This window comes from Rattus norvegicus, chromosome 5 (assembly GCF_036323735.1).
Source record: "Rattus norvegicus strain BN/NHsdMcwi chromosome 5, GRCr8, whole genome shotgun sequence".
In the NCBI taxonomy this organism is placed as follows: Eukaryota; Metazoa; Chordata; class Mammalia; order Rodentia; family Muridae; genus Rattus; species Rattus norvegicus.
This window is the reverse complement of record NC_086023.1, coordinates 121,648,427-121,665,824: the sequence shown is the minus strand read 5'-3', so window position 1 is coordinate 121,665,824 and position 17,398 is coordinate 121,648,427. Positions and strand designations below refer to the sequence as shown.

The window sequence follows — 17,398 nt, the reverse complement described above, 5'->3', positions numbered from 1 at the left end:
CTTCATAGAAGACCTCATACCAATATTATCCAAACTATTCCACAAAATTGAAACAGATGGAGCACTACCGAATACCTTCTACAAAGCCACAATTACTCTTATACCTAAACCACACAAAGACACAACAAAGAAAGAGAACTTCAGACCAATTTCCCTTATGAATATCGACGCAAAAATACTCAATAAAATTCTGGCAAACCGAATCCAAGAGCACATCAAAACAATCATCCACCATGATCAAGTAGGTTTCATCCCAGGCATGCAGGGATGGTTTAATATACGGAAAACCATCAACGTGATCCATTATATAAACAAACTGAAAGAACAAAACCACATGATCATTTCATTAGATGCTGAGAAAGCATTTGACAAAATTCAACACCCCTTCATGATAAAAGTCCTGGAAAGAATAGGAATTCAAGGCCCATACCTAAACATAGTAAAAGCCATATACAGCAAACCAGTTGCTAACATTAAACTAAATGGAGAGAAACTTGAAGCAATCCCACTAAAATCAGTGACTAGACAAGGCTGCCCACTCTCTCCCTACTTATTCAATATAGTTCTTGAAGTTCTAGCCAGAGCAATCAGACAACAAAAGGAGATCAAGGGGATACAGATCGGAAAAGAAGAGGTCAAAATATCACTATTTGCAGATGACATGATAGTATATTTAAGTGATCCCAAAAGTTCCACCAGAGAACTACTAAAGCTGATAAACAACTTCAGCAAAGTGGCTGGGTATAAAATTAACTCAAATAAATCAGTTGCCTTCCTCTATACAAAAGAGAAACAAGCCGAGAAAGAAATTAGGGAAACGACACCCTTCATAATAGACCCAAATAATATAAAGTACCTCGGTGTGACTTTAACCAAGCAAGTACAAGATCTGTACAATAAGAACTTCAAGACACTTAAGAAAGAAATTGAAGAAGACCTCAGAAGATGGAAAGATCTCCCATGCTCATGGATTGGCAGGATTAATATAGTAAAAATGGCCATTTTAACAAAAGCAATCTACAGATTCAATGCAATCCCCATCAAAATACCAATCCAATTCTTCAAAGAGTTAGACAGAACAATTTGCAAATTCATCTGGAATAACAAAAAACCCAGGATAGCTAAAGCTATCCTCAACAATACAAGGACTTCAGGGGGAATCAGTATCCCTGAACTCAAGCAGTATTACAGAGCAATAGTGATAAAAACTGCATGGTATTGGTACAGAGACAGACAGATAGACCAATGGAATAGAATTGAAGACCCAGAAATGAACCCACACACCTATGGTCACTTGATTTTTGACAAAGGAGCCAAAACCATCCAATGGAAAAAAGATAGCATTTTCAGCAAATGGTGCTGCTTCAACTGGAGGGCAACATGTAGAAGAATGCAGATCGATCCATGCTTATCACCCTGTACAAAGCTTAAGTCCAAGTGGATCAAGGACCTCCACATCAAACCAGACACACTCAAACTAATAGAAGAAAAACTAGGGAAGCATCTGGAACACATAGGCACTGGAAAAAATTTCCTGAACAAAACACCAATGGCTTATGCTCTAAGAAAAAGAATCGACAAATGGGATCTCATAAAACTGCAAAGCTTCTGTAAGGCAAAGGACACTGTGGTTAGGACAAAACGGCAACCAACAGATTGGGAAAAGATCTTTACCAGTCCTACAACAGATAGAGGCCTTATATCCAAAATATACAAAGAACTCAAGAAGTTAGACCGCAGGGAAACAAATAACCCTATTAAAAAATGGGGTTCAGAGCTAAACAAAGAATTCACAGCTGAGGAATGCCGAATGGCTGAGAAACAACTAAAGAAATGTTCAACATCTTTAGTCATAAGGGAAATGCAAATCAAAACAACCCTGAGATTTCACCTCACACCAGTGAGAATGGCTAAGATCAAAAACTCAGGTGACAGCAGATGCTGGCAAGGATGTGGAGAAAGAGGAACACTCCTCCATTGTTGGTGGGATTGCAGACTGGTACAACCATTCTGGAAATCAGTCTGGAGGTTCCTCAGAAAATTGGACATTGAACTGCCTGAGGATCCAGCTATACCTCTCTTGGGCATATACCCAAAAGATGCCTCAACATATAAAAGAGACACGTGCTCCACTATGTTCATCGCAGCCTTATTTATAATAGCCAGAAGCTGGAAAGAACCCAGATGCCCTTCAACAGAGGAATGGATACAGAAAATGTGGTACATCTACACAATGGAATATTACTCAGCTATCAAAAACAACGAGTTTATGAAATTCGTAGGCAAATGGTTGGAACTGGAAAATATCATCCTGAGTGAGCTAACCCAATCACAGAAAGACATACATGGTATGCACTCATTGATAAGTGGCTATTAGCCCAAATGCTTGAATTACCCTAGATCCCTAGAACAAACGAAACTCAAGACAGATGATCAAAATGTGAATGCTTCACTCCTTCTTTAAATGAGGAAAAAGAATACCTTTGGCAGGGAAGGGAGAGGCAAAGATTAAAACAGAGACTGAAGGAACACCCATTCAGAGCCTGCCCCACATGTGGCCCATACATATACAGCCACCCAATTAGACAAGATGGATGAAGCAAAGAAGTGCAGACAGATAGGAGCCGGATATAGATCGCTCCTGACAGACACAGCCAGAATACAGCAAATACAGAGGCGAATGCCAGCAGCAAACCACTGAACTGAGAATAGGTCCCCTATTGAAGGAATCAGAGAAAGAACTGGAAGAGCTTGAAGGGGCTCGAAACCCCAAAAGTACAACAATGTCAAGCAACCAGAGCTTCCAGGGACTAAGCCACTACCTAAAGACTATACATGGACTGACCCTGGACTCTGACCCCATAGGTAGCAATGAATATCCTAGTAAGAGCACCAGTGGAAGGGGAAGCCCTGGGTCCTGCTAAGACTGAACCCCCAGTGAACTAGTCTATGGGGGGAGGGCGGCAATGGGGGGAGGGTTGGGTGGGGAACACCCATAAGGAAGGGGAGGGGGGAGGCGGATGTTTGCCCGGAAACCGGGAAAGGGAATAACACTCGAAATGTATATAAGAAATACTCAAGTTAATAAAAAAAAAATGAAAAACAAAAAAAGAAAAAAGAAAAAAGAAAAAGGGGAAGAAACCAACCACACACACACACACAAACTAAAATGTATCCATCTACAAACAAGTACATGTAGATATACAGATAAGATGATTCAATCAAATAAACACCAGGAACCAGACATTCTAGTTCTGTGTTTTTTTGTCTTTCACACAAGAAGGTCTGATACAATTAACCAACAATAGGGAAAAACAGATCGTTGATAGGATTAAGTGGGTGGAGACTCAATGAACCCATGAGAGAGGAGCATGTGGAAAGGAGGTGGTGCTACACCGGGAGGGGGAGGAGGAAGGTGTATAAAAGGGTCAGAGGAAGCCAAGAAGAATGTCAGAGTCCTAAACCTTGGAGTAATTACCTGGTCCTACTGGAGTGGAGTCCTGTAGCCAGAGTCCATAGCAGGTAAGTCATTTACTTCCAAATGAAGTCTTCATGCTTGCTAGGCTAGCCTTACCACCATCTAGCTACAACTCCATTTCTAATTAAGATTTCTATCTCGGATAGAATCCAGTTTTAATGAGAAATGGTATTAGACCGGAATTTACTTTGTTTGATATTTTATAATTCATTCCATTCATTTACATCTCAAATGACATCTTTTTCTCCATGTTGCTTCTACGCAAAACTCTCATCCAACACCCATGCAGTATAACCCTCTTCCACATTGTGTCCATGATGGTGTTACCCCTACAACCCACACTCCCCTGGCCCACCACACCAGCATTCACACTTCAGGATATCAAACCTCCACCGGACCTATGGCCTCCCCTCTCATTGTTATCTAGAAAGGACAACCTCTGCCACATATGTATCTGGAGTCATTGGTCGCTCTCTGTAAACTCCATGGTTGGTGGTCTAGCATGTAGGAGCACGGGGTGGTCTGCCCAGTTGTTTTGGTCCTTTTGATGGGGTTGCAGTCCCACTCAGCACCTCCATCATTTATTTAACTGCCCCATGTGCCCATGAGCTCAGTCTTATCATTGACTCTAAGCATCCACATACGCATTGGTCAGTTGCTGGAGAGATATCCCAAGGAGCAGGCACTCCTGATTCTTGTCAGCAAGCACCTCTTGATCATAACAACAGTATAAGTTTTGGTGCCTTCAGACAGGATGGATCTAAGAGTGGGATAGTCTCTCCTCTAGTTTTTGTCCCTTATCCTCTTTTGGACATGAACATTACTGGGTTAAAACCTTTGAGATGTGTGGGTGCACCTAGCCCTCGAACATGACCCATGCCTATAGGTAGGAGGAAGTCTGTAAAGGTTCTATCAACCCTTATTCTGGGCACATTTGCCTAAGTCATCTGTGTTGTTTGCTGTGAGCCATTCTTTTACCTGGTATCTGGGAACCCCAAGTGGCTATCTGCATTCATCAGACCCACCTGCTACATACTTTTATTCAATTCCCTGACCCTCTCTACCTCTCTCAAACACCCTTAGTTACCAGATACTGCTCACTTATTTTATGCTCTCCTCCCTCACTCCCATCTGACCTTCTCCTTCTACCTCCCATGATGATCCTATTACCTTCTCAAGGCTGGACTGAAACATACACACCCTTCTTCCTAAGATTGAATCCTGGGCATTGTGAACTTTTGGGATAATATTCACTTATTCGTTGAGTACGTTACATGTGTGCTCTTTTGTTACTGGGTTACTTCACTCAGGATGAATTTTCTAATTTTATCCACTTGCCTAAGAATTTAAGGAATTCATTGTTCTTAATAGCTGAGTAGTAATTGCTTGTGTAAATATACGACAATTTATTTGTCCATTCTTCTGTTGAGGGACATCTGGGTCATTTTCAGATCCTGGCTATCAAAAATAAGGCTGCTGTGAACATAGCAGAGTATGTGTCCTTGGTATATGTTAGAACATTTTTGGGTATACGGCCAGCAATTGTATATTTGGGTGTTCAGAAATATTTTAGATTTTCTCACAAACCACATGGTTGATTGCCAAAGTAGTTTTTCCAGCTTGCTGTTAGTCCTAACAGAAAGGTGAGGAAGGTTCCTCTTTCTCCAAATCCTATCATTTGTTGTCACCTTCATTTTTTTTTTTATCTAAGCTGTTCTGATAGGTATGATGTGAAATCTCAGGGTCATTTTGATTTGTGTTTCCCTGAGTACAAAGGATGTTGAACATTTATTTTCTTTTTCTTTTTTTTTTTTTGTTCTTTTTTTTCTTTATTAACTTGAGTATATTTTATTTACATTTCGATTGTTATTCCCTTTCCCGGTTTCCAGGGCAACATCCCCCTAACCCCTCCCCTTCTGTATGGGTGTTCCCCTTCCCATGCTCCCCCAATTACCGCCCTCCCCCAACAATCACGTTCACTGGGGGTTCGTCTTAGCAGGAACAAGGGCTTCCTCTTCCCCTGGTGCTCTTACTAGGCTATTCATTGCTACCTATGAGGGTGAAGCCCAGGGTCAGTCCATGGTAGCACATAGTGGCTTACTTCCTGGAAGCTCTGGTTGCTTGGCATTGTTGTTCACATGGGGTATGGAGCCCCTTTAAGCACTTCCAGTCCTTTATCTGATTCTTTGGACAGGGGTCCCGTTCTCAGTTCAGTGCTTTGCTGCTGGCATTCGCCTCTGTATTTGCTGTATTCTGGCTGTGTCTCTCAGGAGAGATCTACATCCAGATCCTGTTGGCCTGCACTTCTTTGCTTCATCCATCTTATCTAATTGGGTGGCTGTATATGTATGGGCCACATGTGGGGCAGGCTCTGAATGGGTGTTCCTTCTGTGTCTGTTTTAATCTTTGCCTCCCTATTCCCTGCCAAGTGTATTCTTGTTCCCCTTTTAAAGAAGGAGTGAAGCATTCACATTTTGGTCATCCTTCTTGAATTTCATGTGTTCTGTGCATCTAGGGTAATTCAAGCATTTGGGCTAATAGCCACTTATCAATCAGAGCATACCATGTGTGTTTTTCTGTGATTGGGTTACCTCACTCAGGATGATATTTTCCAGTTCCACCATTTGCCTATGAATTTCATAAAGTCATTGTTTTTGATAGCTGAGTAATATTCCATTGTGTAGATGTACCACATTTTCTGTATCCATTCCTCTGTTGAAGGGCATCTGGGTTCTTTCCAGCTTCTGGCTATTATAAATAGGGCTGCTAAAAACATAGTGGAGCATGTGTCTTTGTTATATGTTGGGGTATCTTTTGGGTAGATGCCCAAGAGAGGGATAGCTGGGTCCTCAGGTAGTTCAATGTCCTATGTTCTGAGGAACCTCCAGACTGATTTCCAGAATGGTTGTACCAGTCTGCAATCCCACCAGCAATGGAGGAGTGTTCCTCTTTCTCCACATCTCCTGCATGTGCTGTCACCTAAGTTTTTGATCTTAGCCATTCTGACTGGTGTGAGGTGAAATCTCAAGGTTGTTTTGATTTGCATTTCCCTTATGACTAAAGATGTTGAACATTTCTTTAGGTGTTTCTCAGCCATTCAGCATTCCTCAGCTGTGAATTCGTTGTTTAGCTCTGAACTCCATTTATTAATAGGATTATTGTCTCCCTGCAGTCTAACTTCTTGAGTTCTTTGTATATTTTTTGGATATAAACCCTCTATCTGTTGTAGGATTAGTAAAGATCTTTTCCCAATCTGTTGGTTGCCCTTTTGTCCTACCCACAGTTTCCTTTGCCTTACAGAAGCTTTGCAGTTTTATGGGATCCCATTTGCGATTCTTGATCTTAGAGCATAAGCCTCTGGTGTTTTGTTCAGGAAATTTTCTCCAGTGCCCATGTGTTCGAGATGCTTCCCCACTTTTTCTTCTATTAGTTTGAGTGTATCTGGTTTGATGTGGAGGTCCTTGATCCACTTGGACTTAAGCTTTGGGTGATAAGCATGGATCGATATGCATTCTTCTACATGTTGACCTCCAGTTGAACCAGCACAATTAGCTGAAAATACTATCTTTTTTCCATTGAATGGTTTTGGTCTTTGTCAAAAATCAAGTGACCATAGGTGTGTGGGTTCATTTCTGGGTCTTCAATTCTATTCCATTGGTCTATCTGTCTGCCTCTGTACCAATACCATGCAATTTTTATCATTATTGCTCTGTAATACTGCTTGAGGTCAGGAATAGTGATTCCCCCAGAAGTCCTTGTATTGTTGAGGATAGCTTTAGCTATCCTGGGTTTTTTGTTATTCCAGATGAATTTTCAAATTGTTCTAACTCTTTGAAAAATTGGATTGGTATTTAATGGGGATTACCTTGAATCTGTAGATCGCTTTTGGTAAAATGGCCATTTTTACTACATTAATCCTGGCAATCCATGAGCATTAGAGATCTTTCCATTTTCTGAGATCTTCTTCAATTTCTTTCTTCAGAGTCTTGAAGTTCTTATTGTACAGATATTTTAATTGCTTGGTTAAAGTCACACCGAGGTATTTTATATTATTTGTGACTATTATGAAGGGTGTCGTTTCCCTAATTTCTTTCTCGGCTTGTTTCTCTTTTGTGTAGTGGAAGGCTACTGATTTACTTGAGTTAATTTTATACCCAGCCACTTTGCTGAAGATGTTTATCAGCTTTAGTAGTTCTCTGGTATAACTTTTGGGATCACTTAAATATACTATCATATCATCTACAAATAGTGATATTTTGACTTCTTTTCCAATCTGTTTTATGACCAATTATATTGTCAATTTTGGAGAAAGTACCATGAGGTGGTGAGAAGAATGTATATCCTTTTGCTCTAGGATAGAATGTTCTATAAATATCTGTTAAGTCCATTTGCTTCATTATTTCTCTTAGTTTGTCTATGTCTCTGTTTAATTTCTGTTTCCATGATCTGTCCATTGATGAGAGTGGGGTGTTGAAATCTCCTGCTATTATTGTGTGAGGTGCAATGTGTGTGTTGAGCTTTAGTAAGGTTTCTTTTATGTATGTAGGTGCCCTTGTATTTGGAGCATAGATATTTAGGATTAAGAGTTCTTCTTGGTGTATTTTTCCTTTGATGAATATAAAGTGTCCTTCCTTATCTTTTTTGATGACTTTTAGTTGAAAATTGATTTTATTCGATATTAGAATTGGTACTCCAGCTTGCTTCTTCAGATCATTTGCTTGGAAAGTTGTTTTCCTGTCTTTAAATCTGAGGTAGTGTCTGTCTCTGTCTCTGAGGTGTGTTTCCTGTAGGCAGCAGATTGCGTACCAGTCCTCATTGCGTATCCAGTTTGTTGATCTATGTCTTTTTATTGGAGAGTTGAGACCATTGATGTTGAGAGATATTAAGGAATAGTGCTTATTGTTTTCTGTTATATTCATATTTGGATGTGAAATAATGTTTGAGTGCTTTTCTTCTCTTTGTTTTGTTGCCAAGATAATTAATTTCTTGCTTTTTCTAGGGTGTAGCTTGCCTCCTTATGTTGGGCTTTACCATTTATTATCCTTTGTAGCACTGGATTTGTAGAAAGATGTTGTGTAAATTTGGTCTTGTCATGGAATATCTTGGTTTCTCCATCTATGTTAATTGAGAGTTTTGCAGGATACAGTAATCTGGGCTGGCACTTGTGTTCCCTTAGGGTCTGTATGACATCTGTCCAGGATCTTCTGGCTTTCATAGTCTCTGGAGATAAGTCTGGTGTGATTTTGATAGGTCTGCCTTTATATGTTACTTGACATTTTTCCCTTACTGCTTTTATTTATTTTGTGCAGTTGGTGTTTTGACTATTATGTGATGGGAGGAGTTTTTTTTCTGATCCAATCTATTTGGAGTTCTGTAGGCTTCTTGTATGTTTATGGGCATCTCTTTCTTTAGGTAAGGGAAGTTTTCTTCTATGATTTTGTTGAAGATATTTACTGGTCCTTTGAGCTGGCAGTCTTCTCTCTTTTCTATACCTATTATCCTTAGGTTTGATCTTCTCATTGAGTCCTGGGTTTCCTCTATGTTTTGGACCAGTAGCTTTTTCTGTTTTACATTTTACATTTTGACAGTTGTGTTGATGATTTCTATGGAATATTCTGCTACTAAGATTCTCTCTTCTATCTCTTGTATTCTGTTGGTGATGCTTGTATCTATGGCTCCTTGTCTCTTCCTTCCATTTTCTATATCCAGGGTTGTTTCCCTGTGTTCTTTCTTCATTGCTTCTATTTCTATTTTTAATTCCTTCAACTGTTTGATTGTGTTTTCCTGGAATTCTTTCAGGCATTTTTGTGATTCCTCCCTATAGGCTTCTACTTGTTTATTTATGCTTTCCTGCGTTTCTCTAAGGGAGTTCTTTATGTCTTTCTTCAAGTCCTACAGCATCATAATCAAATGTGATTTTAAATCTTGATCTTGCTTTTCTGGGTGTTTGGATATTCAGTGTTTGCTTTGGTGGGAGAATTGGGCTCCAATGATGCCATGTAGTCTTCGTTTCTGTTGACTGGGGTCCTACGCTTGCCTCTGGCCATCAGATTATCTCTGGTGTTACTTTGTTCTATTTCTGACAGTGTCTAGACTGTCCTATAAGCATGTGTGTCAGGAGTGCTGTAGACCTGTTTTCCTGTTTTCTTTCAGTCAGTTATGGGAACAGAGTGTTCTGCTTTTGGGTGTGTAGTCTTTCCTGTCTACTGGTCTTCAGCTGTTCCTGTGGGCCTATGTCCTGAGTCCACCAGGCAGGTCACTTGGAGCAGAAAACTTGGTCTTACCTGTGGTCCTGCGGCTCAAGTTTCCTCGTGGGGTGTTGCTTTTGAGCTCTCCATGAGGGCGGCAACCAGGAGGGCCTGCACAACCGGGAGCCCCCATGCACCGGGGTCCCAGATGGCATTAGGTGTTTTCTTCTGGAGTCAGAAATGTGGGCAGAGTGTAGTCTCTTCTGGCTTCCCAGGCGTGTCTGCCTCTCTGAAGGTTGAGCTCTCCCTCCTATGGGATTTGGGTGCAGAGAACTGTTGATCTGGTCCCTTCAGGTCCTGAACATTTCTTTAGTGCTTCACAGCCACTCAACATTCCACAGTTGAGAATTTTATGTTGAGCTCTGTACTACACATTTTAATAGGGTCAACTGGCTCTCTGAAGTCTAACTTCTTGAGTTCTTTGTATATTTTGGATATTTGCACTCTATCTGATGTAGGTCTGGTAAAGAACGTTTCCTAATCTGATGGTTTACATACTGTCCAACAGATAGTGTTCTTTGCCTTACAGAAGGTTTCAATGTTATAAGGTGCCATTTGTGAATTGTTGACTTTAAAGCAGAAGTCATTTGTTGTTCTGTTAGAAAGTGTTTGGCTGTTCCCAAGTATTCGAGCCTTTCCCCCACTTTCTCTTCTATCACATTCAGCATATCTGGCCCCAAAAATTCTACCAGAGAGCTCCTACACCTGATAAACATCTTTGGAAAAGTGGCCGGATTAATATAGACATGTAACTCTAACAAATTGGTAGCCTTCCCCTACTCAAAGGATACGTAGTCAGAGAAAGAAATTAGGGAAACAACACCTTTCCAAATAGTCACTAATAACTTGAAATATCTTGGCATGACTCTAACCAAGTAAGTGAAAGAACTCTATGACAAGGACTTCAAATCCATGAAGAATGAAATCAAAGAAGAAATCAGAGTATGGAAAGATCACCCATGCTCATTGATTGGGAGGATAAATATAATAAAATGGGCCCCTTACCGAAAGCCATCTGCAGGTTCAATGCAAACCCCATCAAAATTCAAACTCAATTCTTCATAGAGCTAGAAAGAGGAATTCTCAAATTCATTTGGAATAACATAAACTTAGTATAACAAAAATTATTCTCAACAATAAATTAACTTCTGAGGGAATCAGAACCCCTCACATCAAAGTATACTATAGAGCAAAAGTTATCAAAACTGCATGGTATTGTTACAAAGACAGGGAGGTAGATCAATGGAATAGTAGTGAAGTCCCAGAAATGTATCCACACATCTATGGTCACTTGATATTTGACAAAGAAGCTAAAACCATCCAGTGGGGGAAAAAAGCCAGCATTTTCACCAAATGTTGTTGGTTGAACTGGTGGTCTACATATAGAAGAATGCAAATGAATTCATAATTTTCTCCTTGCAGAAAGCTCAAATACAAGTGGATGAAGGACCTCCACATAAAACCAAATACACTGAAACTTCGTTTTTCAAATATGATGTTGAGGAATACAACTGAGATCAAATGATCCATGCTTCTGGTGCTGTCTGGCTTTGTAGACATAGTCTGGAATTTCTCTTAGGATCATCTTTATAAATCAATCACTCCATACTCTCTTAAATTATTTTTCATATATTATGCTTTTGCAATTATATGAACTGGAATTTCCTCTTAACTATATCTTACCAATTGTGCTGGGGAAGGATTCAAGCACAGAAACACCAAGATCTTGCTATTTGCCTTGTGTCTCTGAAGCAACAACTCACCCAGGAACCAAAGCAATAGGCATGTTCTGATTTCAGTATTGTTCAGGTGACTAGACATTGTATCAAATATGGATAGGTGTATGTATGTATATATGTATGTATGTATGCATGTATGTATGTATGTATGCGTGTATGTATGTATGTATGCGTGTATGTATGTATGTATGTATGCAGGTATGTTTTTTATGAAAAAATTCCTACAGCAGTCACACCAAAAAACTTGAATTATAGTCCTAGGCACAAAATATCATAATCCAGGCTAGTACTGATAGATATATTGTCTCATCTCTTTCTGCATGAGGAATTCAAATTGTCATGGAAAACTCTCCTTCCCATAGCCTATGTAAACTTGTTTCTCTAAGACTCACATGAGCAGGTCATCTCATTCCGTAGAATAGATTTCCAAAAGGTCTGGTTAAAGTTGCACAGATTAATTATGTTTGCCACTTCAGAGATGGTCTGATTGCATAGCCAGGCGGCCATGAATTAACAAACTTTAAAGCTCACATCCTAAATAAATATAATATAGTCCAGTTTGTGCACACTGGTCTCTAAATTGTTAAGTAAGTAGCACAATCTACAACAATGACTTCATGAAATTCATAGGCAAATGGAATGAACTAGAAAATATCATCCTGTGTGAGGTAACCCAACCACAGAAAAACACACTTGGTATGCACTCATCGATAAGTGGATATTAGCCAAAAAGCTCGATTACCCAAGATGCAATCCACAGACCACAGGAAGCTCAAGAAGTGGATGACCAAAATGCAGATGCAGATGCTCCCATTCCTTCTTAAATGGAGAAAAAATCCATAGGAGGGGATATGGGAGCCACGTTTAGCACGGCGACTCAAGGAATGGCCATTCAGAGTCTGACCCATATGTGGCATGGAGATATATATATATACCAAAACTAGATAAGATCGATGAAGCTAAAAAATGCATGCTGAAAAGGACCGGATATAGATCTCTCCTGAGAGACACATCCAGAGCATGTCCAATACAGAGGTCACTGCTAGGAGCAAATAATTGAACTGAGAATAGGACCCCCTTGAGGGGAATTAGAGGAAGTATTGAAAGAGCTGAAGGAGCTTTCAACCCCATAAAAACAAATATGCCAACCAGCCAGAGTTTCCAGGGATTAAACCACTACCGAAAGACTATACATGGACTGAGCCAGGGCTCCAACTGCATATGTAGCAGAAAATAGCCTCGTTGGGGCATCAGTGGAAGGCGAAACTCTTGGTCCTGCCAAAGTTGGACCCCCAGTCCAGGGGAACATGGGGGGTTGGGCAAAAAGGGGGGATGTATTCGTGGAATACCCATATGGGGGAGGTGGAGGGGAGGGAATGGGGGCTTATGGACAGGAAACCGGGAAGGGGAATAACGTTTGAAATGTAAGTAAAGAAATATATCTAATAAAAAATAAAAAAAACACCTGGACAAACAAAAAGCAAAACAAACAAACAAAAAAAAGTAAGTAGCACATAGGAGTTTCTCTTTAGCTCTTCACAAGAGAGATCAATCTGTTGAAAATACAATAAGGCTGGTCTGGAACTGTAACATTAGCAATATATTCTGTTAAGGGCCCGCATCCTTGTTCAGTGTGTTTTTCCTGTAATAAAGTTCTGGTCAGATTGTAAGCTACAGAATAACCCTTCTGAATAGGCATGCAATTAAGAGGAGAAGAGATTGGCATCCTATGGAACAATGGTTAATATTTTTTCCTCAGTGGGTGCTTACTGGAGAATTGGTGATGAATGTCTAGCTTGGAGACCACAACATTGGATGATTTGTTAGACTGAGCTCTCCATTATTGCTATGCTGGTTCCTGCAATGAGTAAGAAATAGGAATTTCCAAAACTTAGCCTGAAATTATGTTTCCTAAATGCATGTTTTCCAGGTTCTGTCTGATTGAATATTTACCAGAATGAGCAGCTACAACCCTCCCACACTCGTGCAGCTGGAAGTGAAGGCACTGCTGAAGAAGGATGCCATAGACATCTCTGATCTGGAAGACCTGCCCACTATGGTCTTCCCACCACTCTTCATAGAGGCCTTCAACCGCAAAAACACAAAGCTCTTGCAGGCAATCGTAGTGGCCTGGCCCTTTCCCTACCTCACTGTGGGGCCACTGTTGAAAACCGCCAGTGTGGAGATGATGAAAACTGTGTTGGATTGCATAGATATACTGCTGACACATAAGGATCATTCCAGGTAAGTCAGGCCCAAGGAGGCCTGAGGGGGAATCCCCGGGTTACTTGTAAGAAACATACACACACTAGGGTACAAAAAATGGGTACAAGCAGAACAGAGGCTAATGATGTCATCTCCTTGGGGGTCTGTGGTGTTACTGCTGAAGCTGGAAGCTGATGTAAATGACAGTCATAGGTGGAGGACAGCTCAGAGTACAAGTAGCCATAGTAGGAGGAGCCTACAGAGACTAGATATGGAAGAGACTAGTCAAGAGCAACTGAATGGAGGGAAGCAGGGCATGTGTCCAGATGCAGCTCATGCAGTGACCTTGCCTACATGGGGAGAGCCGCTATGGTGGAGCTGACCTTAGACAAGTGGGGTGTAACCTGATACCATGTTGTTTCTTCTTTTACATTATAAAACACTATCTTTTTCCCTCACATCAGGGGGAAGCTTCAAGTGTTGGACTTGAGAGATGAGCACCAGGATTTCTGGGATGTATGCAATGGAAGAGAATATGGAGACTGCTCAGCAGACTCTTGGAGCATGAAGCAAGTTCCTAAGAGCCTTCCTACTTGTGTACCAAGGCAGAATTTGCAGGTGGTCACTAATCTGAGCCTCTGCTTCTATCTGAACAAATACCAGAAATGCTTGCTGCAGTGGGCCCAGAAAAGAAAAGACATTTTGCAGCTATGCTGTGTGAAGATGTCGATTTTTGCCTTACCACAGGAGATTATCAAGGAGGTCTTGAACATTGTCCAGCAAAACTATATTGAGGAATTGGAAATACACACACAGGAGGTCCGGTCCTTCCTGGATTTCTTTGCACATTTCCTTGGCCAGATGAGAAATCTTCTCAAATTTGATCTAAATCAAATAGACTTCAAACATAATGTTGTGGACACAGTGACAGATGTAAAGAAGTGTGCTGGCAAATTCTTTTCTCAGTTCTCCCAACTTAGACATCTCCAGCATCTCTCCATGAATGGTGCCCACTTTGCCAATGACAACATGAAAGAGCTCTTCAGGTAAGCAAGGATGCTGAGCTGTTTATGCTCTGGTAGCATAGCTTTCCCTTTATTTGGAGCATTAGTGTTAACCTGGGGTGTGCCAGTCACAGAGGATGTTACAATGACAGACACATTACTGGAGTAATACAACTGAGGATTGTTTGTTTCTTAACCGATCTCACTTGGTTCAATTCCCATTTGGATAGCACAGTCTGAGCTAGGGTAGGGGATATTGAAAGAGCTGCCCTGCAAGCATGCCCAGGGTGTGCTTCACATGAATCCTCTTTGACATCCATGTACAGTTACATGAGGGGAAAAAAAAAAACAAAGCCGATGGCTGTAAGATGTAAAGGCTCCACACCTGCTCTCTACAAAGATACATGTGAACAGGTACCAGCTTTTCCTCTTTTGGAGTCAATCAACCTCTAATTCTCCCTCAAAGGGAGAACAAAAGTAAGGACTAAGTGGATAGACACTGGGCTCCAGGTCATCAAATTCAAGAGTGGAAAATTAAATCAGGAATACAGATTGTGGACATAACAGACATAGATAAACTCTGCAGGACATTAGCTAAGATGTTGCCAGAAGCTTTCTGTGATAATCCTTTCTAGTTATGTTCTCCTGACATGATGGGCAAGCTCTAGTTCTCTGAAAGAGTGTCGATGGTAAGTTTCAGATGTCTGTGCTGAGCCCATCTCACTAGTTAATAATATGCATCAGTAGACAATACGTTGAGCAGAAACAAACATGCAGCACACTAAGATTTGATCTTCACCATAAGCATAGATTGACTCTACATGTCTGGCTTCTCTGGGTCAGTGTCAGTCTTACTAATGTCCTCCAGCACCCTGACCGTGAACCAATTTCTTGTTTTTTCTCTAGATGCCTGAAGAGCCCCTTGGAGTCCTTGTCTATTACTTTCTGCCATCTCTCAAAGTCAGATTTGAAACACATGTCAGAATGTGAGAGTCTCTTTCAACTGAAACACCTGCACTTCAATGATGTTGTGTTTTCCAAGTCAAGTTTCGAGAGTCTCCAAATTCTCCTAGAGAATGTATCTGAAACGCTGCAAACACTGCAGTTAGAGCACTGCAGGATGAAGGATTCAGAGCTCAGAGTCCTCTTGCCTGCCTTGAGCCAGTGCTCCCAGCTGTCCAGCATCAATTTCTATGACAATGACCTCTCCAGTCTTGCAATTAAGGACCTTCTGCCATGTATAGCCAATCTCAGAAAGTTGACCTTAGAGCTGTAGCCTGCCTGTCTAGAGTCCTATGATCACTTGAGTTATGTCATGGTAGAGAGATTTTCCCAACTGTGTCCTGAGTTTGTGGATATATATACTCAAGATCACAAGGCAACCCAAGTGAATCATATTTGCTGCTGGCCCCTTCCCTCCTTGTTGCATGCACTGTGGCTATAACATGAAGACCAGTCTTTGCCATTATTGACAGTAAGTAGGAGATTGATTCTAGAAGCTGGGAAATGAAATCTGAGGAAGTACATTCATCGCAGAATACCAGAATTCAAGGCTTCAGATGCATTGGAATCAAAATGGTATTTAGTGGATTGAGACCACAGGGTTGATTTGACATCAAAGATATTTAATATCTTATGGAAATAAAGACAATATTACCTTTGTAAATGTGCCTACTTCAAGACAGGGTCACCAGTGGCTTCTCCAAGTTGTAAATATATGGCCAAACTATTAACTGAATGTACTACTGAATCACTGACCTTACTCTGTTGTTTACATCCTCATTTTGTATGTACAAGAAAATTGTCATTTAAGCCATGTTGGTAGCAAAGTGCATTAAAATCAATTATGATATTTCCGTATAAGCTTGACCTCTCTATGTTTGACTTGTTGCTGTTTTATGTGCTCAGAATTTTCAAACTAATTGTGAAAGGCACTTGAAATAAACCCTCTGTTCAGATCCTTTCTTTGGATGGGATGTGATTATAAGCACAGTAACATTCCTTTTTCTTTTATGTGTGCATAACCTTATTTCTCCATCTTTATTAAATTGGGTATTTCTTATTTACATTTCAGTTGTTATTCCCTTTCCAGGTTTCCAGGTCAACATCCCCCTAACACCTCCACCTCCCCTTCTATATAGGTTTTTCCCTTCCCCGACCTTCCCCCATTACTTCCCTTCCCCCAACAATCCTGTTCACTGGGGATTCAGTCTTGGCAGTACCAAGGGCTTCCCCTTCCATCAGTGCCCTTACAAGGCTATTCATTGCTACTTATTCAGTTGGAGCCCAGCATGACAAAAATTACAACCTCTCCAGCTATTCCTGGGACATAAACTATCCCTCCATCCAGAATTTCCATGGTATCTACAGTGCTATCAGCTACCCATAGCACTGTGGCCATACTCTAGTGACACGAGAATAATGTCTTCCAAATCTAAGAGGAGCAATGCTGCTGATTTTACTATGGTATGTAACTACAATTGTGCTAAAGGCCACAGTACATTTACAGTTAGATACCTGCAGACATATTCCCTCCTTGCTGCTTCCTATATTGCTTTGCCCTAATTGATATTCAGGGTTCCCCCACCCCAAGCAAATTGTCCTTTTTGATGGTGGTGTGTTTTAGGGGTCCATCTAGCTTAAATAGAATAAAGACCTGATGTGAGTTGCATCAGATCTGCTCCTGTCTGTGTTTTGGGGGATCATTAACATCTTCCTGACACT

General features: G+C 40.8%; 1 pseudogene; it reads left to right on the top strand.

Moving 5' to 3' along the window:
- Positions 1 to 13,422: 13,422 nt before the first annotated feature.
- On the top strand, positions 13,423 to 16,146 carry Pramef12-ps1 (PRAME family member 12, pseudogene 1; annotated as a pseudogene).
- Positions 16,147 to 17,398: the final 1,252 nt, after the last annotated feature.